The sequence below is a fragment of the Lemur catta genome, chromosome 8, assembly GCF_020740605.2.
Source record: "Lemur catta isolate mLemCat1 chromosome 8, mLemCat1.pri, whole genome shotgun sequence".
Taxonomy (NCBI): domain Eukaryota; kingdom Metazoa; phylum Chordata; class Mammalia; order Primates; family Lemuridae; genus Lemur; species Lemur catta.
Genome location: NC_059135.1, coordinates 90,202,659 through 90,209,040, shown reverse-complemented (window position 1 = coordinate 90,209,040; position 6,382 = coordinate 90,202,659).

Below are 6,382 nucleotides of genomic sequence, written 5' to 3'. Positions count from 1 at the left end.
GGAAACATTTCTTTTTCTGACTTTTTTTTGGTTTGTCTTTTTTTCAATTTTACTGAGGCATAGTCTCTTTACATTAAAATGCACCTTTTTGATGTATACATTTTGACAAGTTTTGACTAACTTTTACATCCATGTAACCACCACCACAATCACCAATTCTGCCACTCCGTAAAACCTTCCTCGTGAACCTTTGTTTCAATCATACCTTTACTGAAAGCCCCCAAGCAAACTTTTCTCTAAGTTTTGGACATGTACTATGATTTTTGGATGAAAATGAGAAATTATGAATATTAAATAATACGTGACAGTTTTCTAGATTCAGTTGTGCTCTTATGAGGATTTTATTTTCTTCTAGCAGTAATTTGTCTAGCCTACTACTCAGACGGTAGACTCCTTCCCAGACTTGTTCAGCAGTTAGTAACCCTGCTGAACTCAGCTTCTAGCTTCCACTTTTTTCTTTCTTTCTTCTTTTTTTTTGTTTGCCTGCCTTCCCCCTGCCAACCCCCACCCCCCCCCCCCCCCCCCGCCCCAAATCCCTTGAATTAGTGTAGTTTAGTGTTTAGCCAAGGATTTGAAAAGTCGATATTCACCCTTGGGAATTCATTTTCTCTGTGGTTTCCTTGTTTTCAACATCCCCCTGCAAAAATTTCCAGCTGTTCTGGCAGCTCTAAGCTCTGTTCTTTGACACCTCAAGCCAGTAGCACATTTTCTATTGCCTGCCTTGTTCACAGGTTAAAGAATCACCTAATGAAAAGTGAGCAAATACAAATCTCACCCAGCGTGGTACTTTCTTTTAAAGGTGACCTCTTTGCTGGTTTCTTCGTGCTTTTTCACCGAGCTGTCAGGAAAGGCCCCCCTGCATTTGTTAATTTAGAAGTTATCCAGGGACTGAGGCCAAGATTATATCCATATTTGGAATCTAGCCCCCTTCTGGGGCTCACTTGCTTCCAAAACATAACCTGTAAATTTCCAGCTTCTCTACCAGCCCCAACCTCTTTCCTTTTTCTTTCCAGGCAGTTAGACTGCAATTATTTTCAGCTGGAGACATGAGAAATTGGGTAAAGCTCTCAGGGAAAGCAGCAACAAGCTCATAGTTATGTGGTAGAATCACAATCTTTCGAGGGTAAATATTCCTCTGATTTCTACCTGCTGTGTGACTCTTTCCAAGGCCTTCAAATTGTTGTTATTTTTGTTGCTGTTTTTAATACTTATTCTAGATTTGATAACTGTAACTTGCAGGAACTTTCACCCAAGAAATATATTGTGCCATTACCAAAATCCAGTACCAAGATAACCTCTTAATAAAAAGGTTTCTAAAACAAAATCAAAAGGTAGAAAATTAGGCCATAAGTTTTTTTGAGATCAAATTTTCTGACTAATTTATATCCACATCTGAAAAATCTATCATATTACCTGGAGAATGTACACTCACTAAATAGTGTGAAACCTTTTAGTATCACATAGCTACAAAGGACCTACCACCAGATTCTGTTAGGTAAACAGTCCAAGGAGGGAGAATCAGTGTCAACGGTATTTCTCTAATAGCTGATACCCAAGCAAAAGGAGAGAGAAATTGGTAGAAAGTTGACTGGCTCATGTGAATCAACTGTAATGTGTACTTAAATACTTCTGAGTGTTTTAATTAGGATTGCAGCAGCTAACATTTACTCAGTGCTTAGAATATGCCAGAAACTGTAAACAAAACACTTTAGATATATGACCTTACTTTAATCCTAAAAACAACTGTGATTTAGGAATTTTGTTTCTTTTTACAAATAAGTAAACTCAGGCAAAGAGGGAGTAAACATCTTTCTGTGTGTCATGCCACTAGTAAATACTAGAATCAAGATTTGAACCCAGAAAGCTGTGATTCCAAAGACTTCATATGTAGTTACAGTGGAAATTGTTTAAGCAGACATTTGCCAAATAAGTCAATATGTTCTGAAGGAAGACTTCTTCATGGAAATGCATAAAGATTCTTATAAGATAGAAGGTTAAAATCTGTACTAGTAAAGAATTATTCTGAATAAATAATAAAAAATGAAATAATCTCGGTAATAACTTAAGCAAAAATAATTTGCAAAGGAGACTGTAGATTGCCAATTGATATGCAAAACAAAATTATTCAAAAACATATTATTGATTAAAGTACATAATTATTCAAATGCATGGAAAACAAATAGAACAAAAAATTTATAAGGTTTGCAGAGATTAATATTATAATATAGATAAATGCTCAGTATTGAAAAAGGTGAAAATGCATTTGCATATATTTCTGATAAAGATGTCTTTTGGTGAGTCTTTCTAAGTCCTGAAAATATCCATTTGCTTTGACTCATAAATTTACTTTAAAAATTGTTCCAACTATTGACATTTTTGATATAACTACACTTTTAAGTATTTGTTTAAAAAAAGAAATTGAAATTAATCTAGATGTGCAATGCTGAAGAGAAGCAAATAAAATAAAATGTGGCACATTTATTCAGGAAAATACTAAGCAGTCATGAAAATGATGCTATAGATTTTGATGAGTATGGGGAATATAGGGTATTATTTTAAAGAAGTGAATTGAACATGTTTAAAATCTACAGTTCACATTCTAACATTTCAGTTTTAAAAAGGAGGCAAGAAAAATTACTTTATCCAGCCCCACCTTGAGATGAGGCATTTGGCCCTAAAGATTTGAGTGAGGCCGGGCGCGGTGGCTCACGCCTGTAATCCTAGCTCTGGGAGGCCGAGGCGGGTGGATCGCTCGAGGTCAGGAGTTCGAGACCAGCCTGAGCAAGAGTGAGACCCCGTCTCTACTAAAAATAGAAAGAAATTATCTGGCCAACTAAAAATATATATACAAAAAAATTAGCCGGGCATGGTGGCTCATGCCTGTAGTCCCAGCTACTCGGGAGGCTGAGGCAGTAGGATCGCTTAAGCCCAGGAGTTTGAGGTTGCTGTGAGCTAGGCTGATGCCACGGCACTCACTCTAGCCCGGGTAACAAAGTGAGACTCTGTCTCAAAAAAAAAAAAAAAAAAAAGATTTGAGTGAGAAATAAAGACCACTTTTACTAAAACTGACAGCTTAAAAAACTTAAAAAAAATATCAATTATGTGATAGATAGATACAAAAAGAGGAAGGAAGGAAGGAAGCCAGGAAGAAAGGAAGGAAGGAAGGAAAGAAGGAAAGGAGGAAGGGAGAGAGGAAGACATGAAGAAAAGGAAGAAAGAAAGGAAAAAACAATAGATGGATAGATAGAGTGAGTGTCCCTATTGTTTGATCTTCTCTGGGGCTGCAAACTTCTACTGATGATGGTATCCAGGTAACTGAATTTGAGTCAAGTTTCCATGGGAACTTTATCTATTGAAGGTGAGAACTAAGGGTATAGATTCGGGAGTTCTATAAAAAGAGGTGGAGCCCTATTTCACACATAAAAGCAATATTCCAAAATATTGAAAGGATGTTAAAATGGTGCACAGGCAGAAAAAATAATAGCATTTGTGTGTATATCATCTCCACCATAGACTCCAAATATCGGGGACTCTAAAATCAAGTTTCTGCTTCAGGGAAATTGCTATTTTACCTTTTGTTTTAGCATTCAAGCCAAAGTTTCAAGTTAGTAACAGTAATTGTTAAAGAAGATTTTATATGCAGCTACTTTTTTTTTTCTAATGTGGGTAGTGGATACATAGTAGGCTTGTATAGGAATAGTATTACAAGAACTGGAGATATGACAAAATATACGTTGGGTCAGTTTTTCCTTACTACTTACGAAATGGGTAAAATTTTGCATAAATCAAATGGCTTGACCAGATTATGCAGTAGGTTTTTGCCAGCTGGAAATAAATGCCTGTATTCTAAACTCTGCACCAGGCTATCCATTGTGGTTGATCTGGCAACAAAATAACATGCAAGCAGGAAAGATATGAAATAGCAATTTCTATTTCTTCAGTGAAACTCAGTACATCTCTTATCTACAAGCATGATGTGATCTCTCTTTCTTAGCTCCTTTAATATTATGTCTGAGCTTCTTTCATAAAACGTAGCAAAGGCTACCCTGTATTACCGGAGTGTTTCTCATTTATATCCTTTATCCATTCATTCAACAATCCACTATAATTCAATCAGTACATACCAGGTAATTCCCTTATTTTATTTAGTTTTAAAAATGACTAGATGATTGAAAGTAAAGTCTGTCACTCAGAAAAAGAGGTCTATATTGATTATATTGATCTAAAATATCTTTACTGAGATTATAATATCCTTAAACATAGGATTATTTCTTATTAATTTGCTGTTAAATATGGTGACTTCTACCATTTGAATAATACAATTATAAACACTGTCTTTCCCTTTAAATCTGAAGATGTGTACAGTTTTATTTCAGATATTTTAAATCTTAGTTATTATGTGCATAAACATTTAGTATTGTTAGGCCCTTTTGATGAATTGACACTCTAACATCATAAAATCTTCTTTACTCTTTGTATTATGACTTGATTTAAATCTACTTAGTTTGATAATATAGCCCTCTACATTTCTTTTAATTCATGTTAATATAGCATATCTTTTCAATCTTTTTACCTTTTTCATATTTGTTTCTTTATATGTAAAGCTTTCTTTATATTATAAGCAGGTCATATGTGGCTCTTGATGTTTTATCCAAAATAGTTTACTTTTTGATTTACTATTAATAGTTAATGGGTGTTTAAGTTACTCAGTTTAGGGTGCAGTGGTCTAAATGTTTGTATCTTCCCAAAATTCATAGGTTGAAACCTAATCACTAATGTGATAACATTAGAAGGTATAGTCTTTGGGGTAGGTAATTTGTGCATTTATAAAGGAGACCCCAGAAAGGTTCCTTGCTCCTTCCATCATGTGAGGAAATAGCTAGAGATTTCCATTTATGAAAAAGTAGACCCTCATTAGATGCCAAATCTGCTGGCACCTTGACCTTAAACTTCCCAACCCCCAGAGCTGTGAGAAATAAATTTCTGTTTTTCACAAGCCACCTAGTTTATATTGTGTTGTTATATAGCAGCCCAAACAGAGTAAAACATAGTTCTTGGAACTACACTACAAGCTTTCCTTAAAATTGTGAAATTTTTCAGCCTCATAATTGTGTGAGCCAATTCCTTATAATAAATGAGACATGTTTCTCTGGAGTACCCTGATTAATACAGATTTTTGTTACTGAGAGTTGTTCTAGGAGAACATCATGTAATGGATGGGTTTTCTGAATTAGGGGGTTACTGGAATCTATTCTCAAATCTGATTAGGTTTACAGATGCTAATCAGTCCATTTAAACAGTAAAAATAGCACTAATAGTCCATGGCAAGTTTTTGCAATAGAAATACACAAAATATCTGCTCTGTATCCTCCTAACCAACCATTGATAAAAAGCCAGAAGCTGGCTGACTGTGTATATTATACTTTTAAACACTTTTTGAAAAACTATTACATAAATGATGCTAACTGGTTGCTTCTAATATCATCGGACAAAAAATAAAGATGAGCTAAGAGAGTCAAATTCCCAGCTCAAGCACCACAAAAATTACCTAACAGCTTCTATGTATGCCCTGAAGGAGATTCCATACCTCCTGTAGCCACAGGTCAGAGATTACTGAAAATCAAATGTACAGTCTCATCCTGTTACTGCTGGAACTTGAACTCCCAGCCTCCCATGGTGTCTACAGTGAGGTCATTGACTGGGAAAGAATGGGATCCCCTAAGTTGGAATGGAGACTCGAGGGAAGACCCTGATGAGGCTGGGGACATTGAGTTACTAAATTTGCATGAGTCTTCTTTGCCAATGGGAAAGCCCTCTCTACTCCCAGTGGAAGTGGCTCCCCACCCATAGCAGAAGTAGTCTCCCCACTCACAGTGGCAGTAACCTCCCTACCCCCAGTAGTATTGGCCTCTGCACCCCTGTTTGAGGGAATCGATTCTGCACTGCCTGAGGCACTATAAGGCCCCCACCCTACCCTGCCATTGCCATACAAAACAATGCTAATTTTTCTCAAGATCCACTGATCTTTGCTTATAGAAATATAACTAAAGTCCCAGTAGGCTCCTAAAGGAGAGGTACAACCCATAAATAGGGTATATTATAATCCAAAAGAACTATAAATTTTCTAATTTATACAGAAACGAAAATCTGGACAACATATGTAGGAATGGATATCAAGGATTTTGGATAAGAGTAGAAGGAACAACAAGTTGGATTAGGCTAGCTTTATTGATATTGGCTCACTAAAAAGAGGGTCTGCATTGAATGTTGCAACTTGGGGAGTTAGAAAGGGCTCTACAAGATTGTTTGGTTGGCTGAAACATGTGCCAAAAGGTGGCTCACAGTAAGCAGGTTAGACATTCCAGATCTGTCTTGATTTAAT